A 15701-nucleotide genomic window follows, 5' to 3' on the forward strand; every position below is an offset into this window, starting at 1 on the left:
CAACGGGTCCGCCACAAGAGTATCATGGAGGTGAAGGACATCGGGAACGAACTTACCCGCTATCTTGCGGATACGCTTCCAGATCTGGGCCAGAGGAGTTTCGGACGTAATTGTCGAGACATAAGATGCCCAACATTCACGTTTAGCCGTACGGATGGCCCTACGGGCCACCGCACTCGCTTTCCGAAAGAAAAGAAAAGAATCGGTCGTCTGCCTACGGCGGTGCCTCTTCCAGGCTGCACGCTTACAGCAGACAGCCCGAGCACAGTCCGCATTCCACCAGGGAACGCACTTCCGTGGACCCCGAGAGGAAGAGCGAGGGATAGAGCGGAGGGCAGCATTGAAGACAGTGTCATGAAAAAGGAGGAGAGCGCGAGAGAGAGGCAGAAGGGAGAGGTCAGAGAGAGTAGCACTGAGGGTAAATAGGGTCCAGTCCGCCTTAGCAAACTGCCACCTAGGGAAAGAGAGGGAAGGGCAAAAAGAGAAAAAGGAAACAAGGATGGGGAAATGATCACTTCCATGGAGGTCATCAAGAACCTGCCACGTGAAATCTAAGTAAAGAGAAGAAGAGCAGAGAGAAAGATGAAGACAAGAAAGGGTGCGAGTCCGAGAGTCCAAATGAGTGGGCTCACCAGAATTCAGAAGAGACAGGGAAGAAGAGAGGAGAAACGGCTCAAGAAGGCGACCCCGGGTATTCGTCAGAACGTCACCCCAAAGAGAATGACGACAATTTAAGTCACCCAGCAGGAGCACAGGCTCCGGCAAGGAGTCAAGGAGGTGTTTCAAATCAAGAAGAGAAAGCGGGACACTCGGGGGAGATAAATGGAACAAACTGTGTACCATTTCCCCACAAAGATACGAGCAGCAGAACAATGGAGAGGCGAAGGAAAAAGTAAAGGAACAAAGGGAACATCAGCACGAATCAAGAGAGCAGAAGAATTAGGAGCCCCAGCAACGGCTGGGGGAGAGAAAGGAATAGCCATGAAAGAGACCAGGACGATCACCAAGCATCGGCTCCTGGAGACAGACACAAAGGGGCGAAAACCGCGAAATCAGAAGTTGGAGTTCGAGGAAATTGGCGTAATAACCTCGAACGTTCCATTGAAGAAAGGACAACGACGAGAAGAGAAAGGACAAAAACAGAGAACAAGGAAGAAACAAAGGCGAAAGAGCAACAGAGTACGTTAAACAATATCAGGGTCGGGATCAGGGTCAGCAAAGTCAGGGTTAGGGGGCATGGGTAAACTGAGCAAAGACGGAGGGAAGGAAACGGGAGAACAGATCAGAGGTGGGCGGGCGGGGTCCGGAGGAGGAGGAGGAGGAGGAGGAGGAGGAAGAGGAGGAGGAGACAACGGAGAGGAGCAGTCAAGGACAGCAGCAGGAAGAGGGGGGGGTAGAAAGAGGGGAGCGAACCTCAGCAAGGGCAGCAACCGAGAGGGAAGCGGGGGCTAAAGAAACCTCCATAGCAGGAACAGGGGGTGCAACCACCGAAATGGGAGGGGAAGGAGCGAGAGAAGCAGAAGTAGGGGCCGAGGAAGAAAGCGAAACCTTCTTACCCGCCGGGGAGGAGGAAGGAGAGGAGCCAGGCTTACGCTTCTGACTTAAAGAGACAGGTGTCCCAGCAACCACGTACTGGGCAACGGATTCCAGCGTCTCAACAGGAGAAGCCGAACGAGAGCACACATGACGGCCGTTTGGAGAGCGATGGACATCAGCCCGCACCGACAGGCGGCGGGGAGTCAAGAGACGGAAGGGAAGGATGGGAAGGAGGAACGGAGGGAGACGAGGAAGAAGACACAGGAGACACGACAGACCGGGTAGAAGGAAGGGGAACCCCTGACAGAGGACCAGGAGGTGGATCCTTCGGGAGACAACCCAAAGGAACAGAGGAGGGGCAGTGGGTGTATCAGGGTCCAAGGCCCGGAAACGGTTGTGAGTCTGAGGAAGGCGGGAAGGACGAGGAGAGGAAGAGCGCAACACACGAGCATAAGAGATATTAGCATAAGGCGGGAGACGGCGAACCTGGCGTCTCGCCTCAGGAAAAGATAAACGCTCCCAGTGCTTCAAGTTGAGGACGGCTGCCTCAAGCTTGTAATGGACACACGCACGGGAGAAGGTAGGATGGGCCTCACCGCAGTTGAGGCAACGAGCCTGGGGAGAAGTGCACTCCGACTTAGAGTGACCTTCGCCACCACACAAAGGACAGAAAGAGACACAGGAGCAGAATAGTGCCAACACTGGCATTCAACTGAGCGTTCTTCGAGACCCAAACAGGGGTCTCGCCAAGGCAGGATAAGGCAGCCAAGCGGGAAGCAGCATCCTGAGAAGGAGCAGCAACGACACGTGTACCGAGACGAGTGGGGTTGAAAGTAATGGAGGCATCCACGAAATCAACGAGATGTCGATGGAGGGAGAAATCGTCAGGAGGCGCAGAATCAAGAGGGAGGAGATCAAAATATTTGGCCCACGAAGCGGGACCAAACAAGGCTTGATAGGTAGCAGAACTGGAAGGAATCGCGCGAGGGCGGCCGTGAGAGCCCCCAGAGAGAGAGGGGTTAAAAGGCGCAGCTGTTACAACTAGAGAAGGAGCCGCGCCAGGGGATGAGGTAGTCACCACTGGGGGCTTGGGGCTCGACCCAACCACAGAGGAGGAAGGGGAGCCAGGGGAAGGAGTCAGAGAGGCCAGAGGAGGAGCAAGGTCGGGGCCCAATGCAGCGGAGGCTACAGAGCCCGGTCTTCCAACACGGACTGACTCGGGGGCTTGGTCGCCCACCCCACGAGCCTGAGAAGGTAAAGCATAAACAGCCGAAACAGGGGTCATCATCATTACGAAAAAGAAAATTCATTCACGAATGTGCCCCCACACCCACCATGGAGCCACAAGTAGAGGCAGGACACCCAACAAGAAGCTATCGCCGATCTTGCCGGGGCGTCCTAGGGGTGCGTCGTGAGTATGCGCCCCACAAACGCCACCTTAAGAAACCGACAGTCCGTCGAGATCGGGTTCAGTGACGAAAGGGGGATTGAGAATAAAAGGTTCCCCTCGCTCTCGACATCGGGTACTACAGTTCTACAGGTGCAAGAGTACGCCTCCTCAAGCACCCGGGCGTCAAAATAGAAGAAGTCCAAGGGAAGAACCAGAACAAGCAAAAGGTCGGCAGGAAACGGCAAACAGATAGGAGAAGAGGGGGGAGAAAAACGAAACAGAAGGAAAAGGAAAAGGTGCCCAGCAGAATTGGAGAGGACGGCAGCAGGAGCACAAGGCTAGAAAAGGACAGAGGACTGTCCCAAGGAACATCACACTCCGGCAGCCGCCCACTAAGCCCCCCTCATGACAACAACGAGCTGAGCGGGGAGGGGGGCAGAGGCAAGGAGGAAGCGCAGGAAGAGAGGAGTAAACCAGGAAATCGCAGCCCCCAACACAACAGTCCCAGAGACAAGAAGGGAACCCACAACCAGCATCCCAGCAACATCAGAGAGGAGGGCAACACCACCACCCCCCCTCTGCATAGAAAGCCTCCCTTCCCCTCACCCTACCTGCCCCCACCCAAATGCTCCCCCCACACTACCCCCCCCACCCTATTCTGACGTTGTCACCCCTTCCCCATTCCCACCATGTCCCCCTTCATCCCATACCCTCCCTATCCCTATCCCGGCCGGCTCCGAGGGAGCCGAGCGGACAGCACGCGGGACTTGTGATCCTGTGGTCCTGGGTTCGATCCCAGGCGCCGGCAAGAAACAATGGGCAGAGTTTCTTTCACCCTATACCCCTGTTACCTAGCAGTAAAATAGGTACCTGGGTGTTAGTCAGCTGTCTCGGGCTGTTACCTGGGGGTGGAGGCCTGGTCAAGGACCGGGCCGCAGGGACACTAAAGGCCCCGAAATCATCTCAAGATAACCTCAAGATAACCTCCCTCCTCCCCCCTCACTCCGTATCCTCCATGTCTCCCCTATGTCCTTAACCAACACCCTACCTGCCCCCCCCCTTCCCTTGAACCCCCCCCCCCCCCACCCCAAAATCCACTGAGACCCTGCAAACTACCTCACAGATCTTCTCACCCAGGGAACAGCTTTCCCCACCAGCAGAACGCTCGCCAAGAAGAGGATAAGAAAATGAACAAAAGAAAGTGAGCTTCAAGGCAATGTACACTAACATAGATGGGATTACAAATAAAACAAGTGAACTCGGAGAATGGGAACTAGAAGAAAACCCAGACATGATAGCACTCACAAGAACAAAGCTAAAGAAAACCATAACAAATGCAGTGTTTCCACAGGATTACTATGTAGTGAGGAAAGAAAGAGAAGGGAGAGGAGGAGATGGTGTAGCTTTGCTGATAAGAAAAGGTTGGAGTTTTGAAGAGATGGTAAATCAGAACTGTGAAGGTTTCAGTGACTACATATCAGGCACCATAGCACCTGGAGGACAGAAAATTATAGTAGTAGTCATATATAACCCCCCACCAAACGACAGAAGACCCAGACAGGAATATGATAGAAACAACATGGCCACCATCAATATAATAGAGAGCAGCTTCTGTGGCTAGCAGGAACGGATCCAGACTACTAATCATGAGAAACTTCAACTATAACGAAGATAGACTGGGAGAACAGGAGCCCACATGGAGGACCTGACACATGGAGAGCTAAGCTACTGGACGTGGCAACAAGAAACTTTAAGTCAACACGTCAAGGGACCGACAAGAATGAGAGGAGGGGATGAACCAGCTTTGCTACATCTGATATTTACCCTAAATGAGTCAGATATAAGGGAAGTTAAGTTGGAAGTCCCCTTGGGAATGAGTGATCATAGTGTATTGAGCTTTGAGTACCAGGTTGAGCTAGGAATTATCTCCACCAAAAAAGAACTGGGAAACAAAGGGCTGGCGTATCGAAAGGGAAACTATGAGGAGATGCAGGCGATGAGTCATAAGTATGAGGATATGAATAAATTCCTAAGGGATATACAATGGGACACAGAACTCAAAACCAAGTCCGTAAAAGACATGATGGACTATGTCACCCAAAAGTGTTAGGAGGCTGTAAGCAGGTTTATCCCGGCCCGACAGGAAAAACCGAGAAGCAAAAGGAGAATCTGTGGTTTAATAGGAAATATATGAAAGGAAAGGAGCACAACAAAAGTTCATGGAGGAACTTCCATAATAACAGAACACCAGAAAGTAAAGAGATACCAGAGAACCAGGAACGAGTATGTTAGTGTGAGAAGAGCAGCTGAGAAAAAGTATGAAAATGATATAGCTAATAAAGCCAAGACCAGACCAAAGCTACTACACAGTCACATCAGGAGGAAGACAACAGAGAAGGAACAGGTGATGAAACTTAGGACGGGTGAGTACAGGTACACAGAGAATGACAAAGAGGTGTGTGAAGAACTCGACAAAGGGTATCAGGAGGTCTTTACAATAGAAGAAGAAGAGGTCACGGCGATAGGAGAGATGGAAGAAAACCAGGCGACCTTGGAAAGGTTCGGAATTACAAGAGACGAGGTCAAGAAGCACCTATTGGAGCTGGACGTGAGAAAAGCTGTTGGGCCAGACTGAATCTCACCATGGGTACTGAAAGAGTGTGCAGAAGCACTTTGTTTGCCACTCTCCATAGTGTATAGTAGGTCACTGGAAACGGGAGACCTACCAGATATATGGAAGATGGCTAATGTAGTCTCAATATACAAAAAGGGTGACAGACAAGAGGCACTGAACTACAGGCCAGTGTCCTTAACTTGTATACCATACAAGGTGATGGAGAAGATTGTGAGAAAAAACCTAGTAACACATCTGGAGAGAAGGGACTTCGTGACAACCTATCAACATGGGTTCAGTGAGGGTAAATCTTGCCTGACAGGCTTAATAGAATTCTACGATCAGGTGACAAAGTGTTACTGCCCTCTCGGGACGCAACGGGGTCCTTACTCTGATGTTGTTAGAGGAAGATATATGTATCCGTTCCCGAGCCAGTAGTGGCTATCAAGGGATGAGATCCGTGATGCAAGTAACTTAAAGGGAGTAGGGAAAGAAAGCTAAGAACTTAATATAATATAATGTCCGTCACCAATAAATAATATATAAAACGGTTACACAAGGGGGGGGGAGGTATTAACACTATACAAGGGGATTAATCCATAATCGTGGTCTTCTGCCGAAGACGCTGGTGCTACAACTCTCGGTGCCGAATCCTTGGTGCTTTCTTCGTGGCCTCAAGACGTGTCCTCTGAGAATGCCGAGCCTACCCGGGCCACAGGTCAGCCAAAACACAGGTCCACTGGGGGCACCGTCGTGGAGGCCGTCAACCACACGTCCAGCTGGTCTGCTGGCAGGTACTGAGCCACCAAGGCTGGTACGGCCACTCCCCGAACGATATAAGGGGTACGCCCTAGACAGGAGTCTCGTGTGATATCACAAATCACCCTCCTGTCTTCAGTACCCCAGTGGATGATCGTCTCCAACAGTCGGTCCCGGGTAAATCCTTTCACTGCCACTCCACTGGCAGGCTAACACATCACAGTGCTCTTCCGGGGGGGACGACGTCACAACAGCTGCAGCAAACTTCACAGTATGGAGACTGGCTGCCTCGGGTAGACTCACTCAACCTTCAACACAGCGGTCCCAGGTCGACTCTGTAAACAGACACGTCATCAATGACTGGGACACACTAAAACACCTTACTTACTGGCTCGGGCACAAACACCTGACGTATCCAGTCCATAGATGGCGCTGTCGTCGGAGCACCACCTCACCAGAGGTCAGGAGCGGCGGTGTTGAGCGCGGAACCAGACTGGAAACTGGTCCTCGAGGCCAGTACACGCTGTCCTCACCAGGTGTCGTCGTCCGTTTGGCGGGGGTTTCGGGAGCCGACTCACAGATGGCGTGGTTGTCACTGCTCCAGGCTCGGACGCTGGATCCGGGTTCGTAACACCTCCCCACCAAAAAGAATTTGGTTTGAGGTTCTATAAAAAGAAACACAAACCAAATTAGTACGGCGACACAACTCCAAATGGACTTACTTATACTATGAACTGGAGTGATGAGGCTGTCTTGTCCACAGAACTTTTCTACTGAGAAACCCTGGCACAAAGGGAGCTTGAAAATGGCAGACGATGACCTGCCTGACGTAATCTTCCACACCACCTCTGTGATGGCAAGCAGGGGCATCATCTCACCTCTCTCGAGTACGGATTGGTTTCGACACGATCTGGGGTGACTCGACACTTCCCTATGTCGTGGCACCGATGATGGCTGACCACAGACGGCATTTCTGGTGCCGGTCTGATGGTCCTTCAGGGAGACAGGAACCTGGAATACAGGGGTCTGATAATTCAGAGTGATAGCGACAGCGGGTAAAACAGTACTTACAGCATACTCTACTAGGTCCACACCTAGTCCCAACGGGGCTGTTCGTACGCCGCAGATGGCATTCGCTCTGCCATCGTCAGGTCGACCAACGTTCCGCATAACGCTGTGTTGAGGCTCAGCAGTCACGCGGGGGGTGTCAACCTGTCGGAAACAGTCACTCATATTATCATTTCTCGTACCTCCTGTATCTACTATTACCTTCCAGGTCCCTTCTTCAACTGCAACACTTGCAGTACAAATCTCCAATCCCTGGGACCTCTTCACGATTTTCATGGGAGCCATCATTCGTCGGGTCGTCCACTGATCCTTACTGAGAACACAGAGAACACATACGAGAATCAAACAAAATACCGATAGGAAACATTTGGTAAGCCAAGGGATAAGTTTCCTGAGCCTGTCATGTCCATAGCCGGCAACTTCCACTAGCCTGGCTTGGACCGAAGAGGGCACTAGACCTTTTGAACACACCTCACATACCTCTGATGTATGGGGAATCTCTGGCTGGTTCAATACACGCTGTACCTTGCCATACCGCAAGTACACATCCGCCTTCGCTCCAGACTCGTTGGTATCCGTGGGTGCCTGCACACAAGGCCTCTCTTCTTGCTCAGGTACCTCTGCCTTCTTAACCTCAGGTTCCTCGTCGAGAGGAGAATTAGAAGTCTCTGCTAGAATATCGTCGATCTGCGGGTGAGAGGAAGGATTAAACACACTCCAATCCGGGTCTGTCTTTACCTGGACATTACCATTGCCTGTTGTCACCTCCGACCTTGCTGTTCTGGTAGACTCGTCCACAACCTTGGGAAGATTGATGCTCCAATCTGTCACCAAGTCGTTGGCTAGTACCACGTCAATCCCAGCCACAGGGAGGGTATCGACTACTGCCAACGCACATGTGCCGCTGAAATAAGGCGAGTCGAGATGTACTGACACTAAGGGGGCGATATACTGCGTCCTAGGAAACCCAACCAGGACAACCTCTTGTCTCCCGTTCACACTTACTCCCTCGGGTACCGAGTTCTTCACGATCAGGGACTGGGCTGCTCCACTATCTCTGAGCACTACTACAGATCTACCAGTATGATCACTCGATACATACCCGCCTGAAGTGTGAGGGGAAAACAATCTGGGTTCTTCCTGCGTCGTCGTCGACTGGCTTCCTGCTGGTGATGTTCCACAGCTCATCAACATCACCTCCCTTCGTGCGTTACCACCTCTTCTGCCTCGGCACCTAGCAGCTACGTGCCCTTTCTGCCCACAAGTCCAGCACACCATATTCCTCCTTGGACTACGGTGTTTCGGACTACTAGGACTTGTTCTTCGGGGGCTACTTGGGGGCGTCTTCTTAGCGCTTCGTGGAACGGGAGTCTCTTCATCGTCGGGAGGTCTGTCAAACCGGCGCTGGTAATTCCTCGGGACGTACTTAGCAGACGGCCTATGAGTCAGGATATACTCTTCAGCCATGGTGGCTGCTGCACTCAAGGTCTCCACCTGCTGTTCCTCTAAGTACGTCTTGAGGTCTCCAGACAAACAATCCTTGAAGTCCTCGAGCAGAATCAGCTGTTCGAGGTCTTCCTTGGTCTCCACCTTCCGAGAGGCACACCATTCTTGAAAAAGTCGCTCCTTGATCGTGGCGAACTCGGTGAAAGTGTGCTCTGAGGTCTTCTTCAGGTTTCTAAACTTCTGCCTGTACGCCTCAGGTACCAATTGGTACGCCATGAGCACAACCTTCTTCACCTTGTCGTAATCGCCGGAGTCGTCAAGGGATAACGTAGAGTAGGCGATTTGGGCCTTCCCAGTCAAGACTGACTGTATCATGATGGCCCAATTCTCCCTTGGCCACTCCAAAGAGGCAGCGACTTTCTCGAAGGCTGCAAAGAATTTTGACACTTCCTTCTCATGGAATTTGGGGACCATTTTGATGTTGCGTACCGGATCGAAGCTACTGGTGTCCGTTGTTTGCCTCCGACCACCGCCTAATCGCAAAACTTCTAGTTCATGTTGTCTCTCTCTTTCCTCTTTGTCTCGTCGTTCTTGTCTGTCTCGTTCCTCTCTTTCTCGCTCTCGTTCTTCTCTCTCTCGTTCTCGTTCTTCTCTCTCTCGTCTCTCTTCTCTTTCTCGTTCTTCTCTTTCTCTTTCTCGTCTCTCTTCTCTTTCTCTCTCTGCTTTCCTTTCTTCTAATTCTAAACGTCTCATCTCTAATTCTTTATCTTGTCTCTCTCGTTCCATTTCTAATTTCTTCCATTCTATTTCACGATTGATCTCTAGGGCACGCATCTTGACTGTTAGGAAGCTGATATTAAGCTCGCCTGCATCACTGTCAACGTCGCTGCCCTTATTTTCCTTTTCCGTGGAAGCTATGTCTGCACTTTCCTTTGTACTAGGAGTCTCGCCTTCCTGTTTCTCTTCTGCCTTCAGGTGCCGGTGTACCTTGGACAAGATCTCCACACGGGAATCACTGGCACGGATCTTGATCTCCAGGTAGGCGCTCACTAGTACAAGCTCTGGTTTGCTCAAATATTTTAATCTGGCAAGACAATCCTCTCTGTTCAGAAAAGCCTGAACCTCGTCCAGATCATCGATGGTAGCTTTGTCTGCCATTGTCACAGATGGAACACTTAGCACTTAATACACTGCTTACACGTTAGCACTTAACACACCGAGCACTGTTCTACGCCAATATTGCACTTTATCGCACCAAACACTGCACTTGCCAATATTGCACGTAATCACTTCGGGCACCGCACTACCCAATATTGCACTGAGTCCAAGCGAACACTTCGCTCTACAATATTGCACTGAATCACTGAGCACCGCACTAGTCAATATTGCACTTAATCGCTTAATCACAGCGAGCACCGCACTGCACAATATCGCACTTAGTCACTCTGAGCACCGCACAGGACGTATAACGTCACAATCGTCACACAGGGGGAATTATATACAGGGATTACGCCACTTCACCACCCCTGTCAAACATACTTAACAAGGGGACGGATCCCGCTGGGGATGCCAATTATGTTACGGCCCTCTCGGGACGCAACGGGGTCCTTACTCTGATGTTGTTAGAGGAAGATATATGTATCCGTTCCCGAGCCAGTAGTGGCTATCAAGGGATGAGATCCGTGACGCAAGTAACTTAAAGGGAGTAGGGAAAGAAAGCTAAGAACTTAATATAATATAATGTCCGTCACCAATAAATAATATATAAAACGGTTACACAAGGGGGGGGGGGTATTAACACTATACAAGGGGATTAATCCATAATCGTGGTCTTCTGCCGAAGACGCTGGTGCTACAACTCTCTGTGCCGAATCCTTGGTGCTTTCTTCGTGGCCTCAAGACGTGTCCTCTGAGAATGCCGAGCCTACCCGGGCCACAGGTCAGCCAAAACACAGGTCCACTGGGGGCACCGTCGTGGAGGCCGTCAACCACACGTCCAGCTGGTCTGCTGGCAGGTACTGAGCCACCAAGGCTGGTACGGCCACTCCCCGAACGATATAAGGGGTACGCCCTAGACAGGAGTCTCGTGTGATATCACAAATCACCCTCCTGTCTTCAGTACCCCAGTGGATGATCGTCTCCAACAGTCGGTCCCGGGTAAATCCTTTCACTGCCACTCCACTGGCAGGCTAACACATCACAGTGCTCTTCCGGGGGGGACGACGTCACAACAGCTGCAGCAAACTTCACAGTATGGAGACTGGCTGCCTCGGGTAGACTCACTCAACCTTCAACACAGCGGTCCCAGGTCGACTCTGTAAACAGACACGTCATCAATGACTGGGACACACTAAAACACCTTACTTACTGGCTCGGGCACAAACACCTGACGTATCCAGTCCATAGATGGCGCTGTCGTCGGAGCACCACCTCACCAGAGGTCAGGAGCGGCGGTGTTGAGCGCGGAACCAGACTGGAAACTGGTCCTCGAGGCCAGTACACGCTGTCCTCACCAGGTGTCGTCGTCCGTTTGGCAGGGGTTTCGGGAGCCGACTCACAGATGGCGTGGTTGTCACTGCTCCAGGCTCGGACGCTGGATCCGGGTTCGTAACACAAAGATTAAGCAGGAAAGAGAAGGATGGGCGGACTGCATTTTTTTGGACTGTCGGAAAGCCTTTGACACAGTACCCCATAAAAAGCTGATGCATAAGCGGAGAAACAGGCAGGAGTAACTGGTAGGGTGCTCCAGTGGATAAGGGAGTACCTAAGCAATAGGAAGCAGAGAGTTACAGTGAGGGGTGAGATCTCAGATTGGCGTGAAGTCACCAGTGGAGTCCCACAGGGCTCTGCACTTGGACCTATCCTGTTTCTGATATATGTAAATGATCTCCCAGAGGGTATAGACTCATTCCTCTCAATGTTTGCTGACGACGCCAAAATTATTAGAAGGATTAAGACAGAGGACAGCTTGAGGCTTCAAGAAGACTTGGACAAGCTGCAGGAATGGTCGAACAAATGGTTGTTAGAGTTTAACCCAAGCAAATGTAATGAAGATAGGGGTAGGGAGCAGGAGACCAGATACAAGGTATCATTTGGTTGATGAAATACTTCAAGAGTCAGAGAGAGAGAAAGACCTAGGAGTTGATATCACGCCAGACCTGTCCTCTGAAGCTCATATCAAGAGGATAACATCTGCAGCATATACCAGGTTGGCTAACATAAGAACGGCCTTTAGAAACTTGTGTAAGGAATCTTTCAGAAAATTATATACCACATATGTCAGACTAATTCTAGAGTATGCGGCTCCAGCATGGAGTCCATATCTGGTCAAGCATAAGACCAAACTGGAAAAGGTTCAAAGGTTTGCCACGAGACTACTACCCGAGCTGAGAGGTATGAGCTACGAGGAGAGACTACGGGAATTAAACCTCAGTTCGTTGGAAGACAGAAGAGTTAGAGGGGACATGATCACCACATTCAAGATTCTCAAAGGAATCGATAAGGTAAATAAAGACAAGCTATTTAACATAAGGGACACATGCACTAGGGGACACAGGTGGAAACTGAGTGCCCAAATGAGCCACAGAGATATTAGAAAAAAACTTTTTTAGTGTCAGAGTGGTTGACAAATGGAATGCATTAGGAAGTGATGTGGTGGAGGCTGACTCCATACACAGTTTCAAGTGTAGAGTCCAATAGAGTCCAATAGGCTCAGGTACCTGTACACCTGTTGATTGACTGTTGAGAGGCGGGACCAAAGAGCCAGAGCTCAACCACCACAAGCACAATTAGGTGAGTACACACGTATCAAGCAGGATTTGACATCTTGGTGAGGGGGATGACCACACTAAGTCGGTCACCCTCCTCCTCTCCCTCGCTCGCTCCCCCCCCCCCCTCTCTCTCTCTCTCTCTCTCTCTCTCTCTCTCTCTCTCTCTCTCTCTCTCTCTCTCTCTCTCTCTCTCTCCCCCCTCGCTCGCTTGATTGCTTGCTCTCTCTCTCTCTCTCTCTCTCTCTCTCTCTCTCTCTCCTCTCACTCGCTCTCTCTCTCTCTTTCTCTTCCCTCCCTTGCTCTCTCTGTCTCTCCCCTCGCTCGCTCACTTTCTCTCCCTTCCATTTCTCTGCCCTCTCCTGACAACCTATCACAACATAGTAGGAACAGGGAAAAACATGGCAGAGAGAGGTAACAGGGGAACAGGGAAAAGTTAATGTGAAGAAGTGAAGGAAATGTGCACCAAACTTTTTGAGGAAATCAGGAGGGAAATGCAGGAAATGAATAATAAAATATGCAGCTGTCTCGTTGCAAATGTCAACAGCAACTGACAGCAGCAAAGGAGAAGATTAAAACCCACAAAGAGAACAATACAAAGGCTGAGGCTCAGATAATCATCCAAAGAGAGGATGGAAGTGGTACATTGGAAGGGAATGCCTTTGTACAAGCAACATTTGCAGAAAGGCTAAAAACGAACTTGGAAGCAATGTTCACAGTGAGGGAGGTAGCCATGAAAGCAGCCACCTCACAGGAAGCAGCATCATCCACTACTCAGCTGTTGGATAGAAAAAGATCAGTGGTAGCTGTGGGTATTAAGGAGCAGGAAGGCTCCAATAGGACAGAGTGGGATGATAAAGAGAGAGTGGCAGTAAATGAAATACTAAAGGGGCTAGAGATGGAAGAGGCAGAACATAGCATTAAGAAGGGTTTCAGGTTGGGCTGGTACAACAAGGACAGAGACCGCGTGTTAAAGATAGAATCTTATCCTTTGTGGTCTTGTTGGCAAACACTTACTAGGGAGAGTCACCTGCAATGTATGGGGAAATTAAAAAATGTATTCCTCCAGTGGGACATGACGAGGGAAGAGAGGACCATGTCGGCAGAAGCAAGGAAGAAGTGCAGGGCAAGAGGAGAAAACCAGGAAATCACAACCCCCAACACATCATCACCAGAGGTGATGGGGGGGAACCCACAACCAGAAACCCAGTAACACAAGAGAGGAGGGCAACTCCACCACCCTCCTCTGCATAGAAACCACCCATACCCAGATCCCTCCCTGCCCCCACTCAAATGCTCAGCCAAGTCTCCCTACCCACTCACCCCATTCCCACCCTGCTATCTCTCCCCCTACTCCCATTATGTTACCCCTTCCCCTTTCCCTCCCTGTCCTCCGTCCCCCTTCATACCATACCCCTTCCTGTCCCCCCCCTCACTTGACCCCCCCACCCCTCACTCCAGTATCCCCCGAGACCCTGTTATCAACCTCAAAAAAACCTCATACCCATGGAACAGCTTTCCCATCAGCAGAAAGCTCGCCAAATAAGGAACATGAGAAGGGACAGAAGAAAATGAGTCTCAAGGCAATGTACACTAACATAGAAGGGATTACAAATAAAACAAATAAACTTGGAGAATGGGTACTAGAAGAAAACCCGGACATAATTGCACTCGCAGAAACGAAGCTGTCGAAAAACATAACAAGTGCAGTGTTTCCACAGGACTACTATGTTGTGAGGAAAAAAAGAGAAGGAAGAGGAGGTGGTAGTGTAGCTCTGCTGGTAAGAAACATCTTGGATATTGAGGAGAGGGTTATTCACGACTGTGAAGGTTTCAGTGACTACATAACACGTACCATAACAACTGGAGGACAAAAAATTGTAGTCATAGTCATATATAATCCACCACCAAATGACAGAAGGCACAGACAGGAATATGATAGAAACAACATGGCCACCATTAACATTATAGAGAGAGCAGCTTCTGTTGCTATCAATAATGGATCTGGACTACTAATCATGGGGAGACTTTAACCATGGGATGATAGATTGGGAGAACAGAGAACCACTTGGAGGACCAGATACATGGAGAGCTAAGCTGCTGGTCGTGGCAACAAAAAACTTTCTAAGCCAACACATCAAGGAACCAATAAGAATGAGAGGGGAAGATGAACCAGCCATGCTTGATCTGATATTTACCCTAAATGAGTGGGATATAAGGGAAGTTAAGTTGAAAGCCCGCTTGGGAATGAGTGATCACTGTGTATCGATCTTTGAGTACCTGGTAGAACTAAAATTTACCACTTCCCCCCAAAAAATCTAGGAAACAAAAGGTTGGCATATCGAAAAGGGAATTATGAGGAGATAAGAAGTTTCCTAAGGAAAATATCAAGGGACACATACCTCAGAGCTAAGTCTGAACCAGATATGATGGACTATGTCACCCAAAAGTATCAGGAGACAGTAAACAGGTTTATCCCGGCCCAAAAGGGAAAATCCGAGAAGCAAAAGAAGAATCCATGGTTTAATAGGGTATGTATGGAAGCAAAGGAACTGAAAATAAGGCCTGGAGGAACTTCCAAAATAACAGAACACGAGAAAGCAGAGAGAGATACCAGAGAACCAGGAATGAGTATGTTAATGTGAGAAGAGAAGCAGAGAAAAATTATGAAAATGATGTAGCAAACAAGGCCAAGACCGATCCAAAGCTACTCCACAGTCACATCAGGAGGAAGAGAGACATCAGGAGACCTGTCCCTTGCAGCCCATATCCAGAGGATAACATCAGCGGCGTATGCAAGGCTGGCTAATATAAGGACTGCCTTCAGGAACGTGTGTAAGGAATCCTTCAGAACCTTGTTTACCACATATGTTAAACCAATCTTGGAGTATGTGGCCCCTGTATGGAGCCCGTACCTTGTCAAGCACAAGATGAAGTTGGAAAAAGTTCAGAGGTATGCCACCTCACGTCGTTGGAAGACAGGAGAGTTCGGGGAGACATTATCACTACCTACAAAATTCTAAGAGGAATCGACAGAGTACATAAAGACAAATTGTCTAACACCAAATGAGCCACAGGGACGTTAGAAAGAACTTTTCATTGTTAGAGTAGTTAACAGGTG

Source organism: Procambarus clarkii, chromosome 17, assembly GCF_040958095.1.
Source record: "Procambarus clarkii isolate CNS0578487 chromosome 17, FALCON_Pclarkii_2.0, whole genome shotgun sequence".
Classification (NCBI taxonomy): Eukaryota; Metazoa; Arthropoda; class Malacostraca; order Decapoda; family Cambaridae; genus Procambarus; species Procambarus clarkii.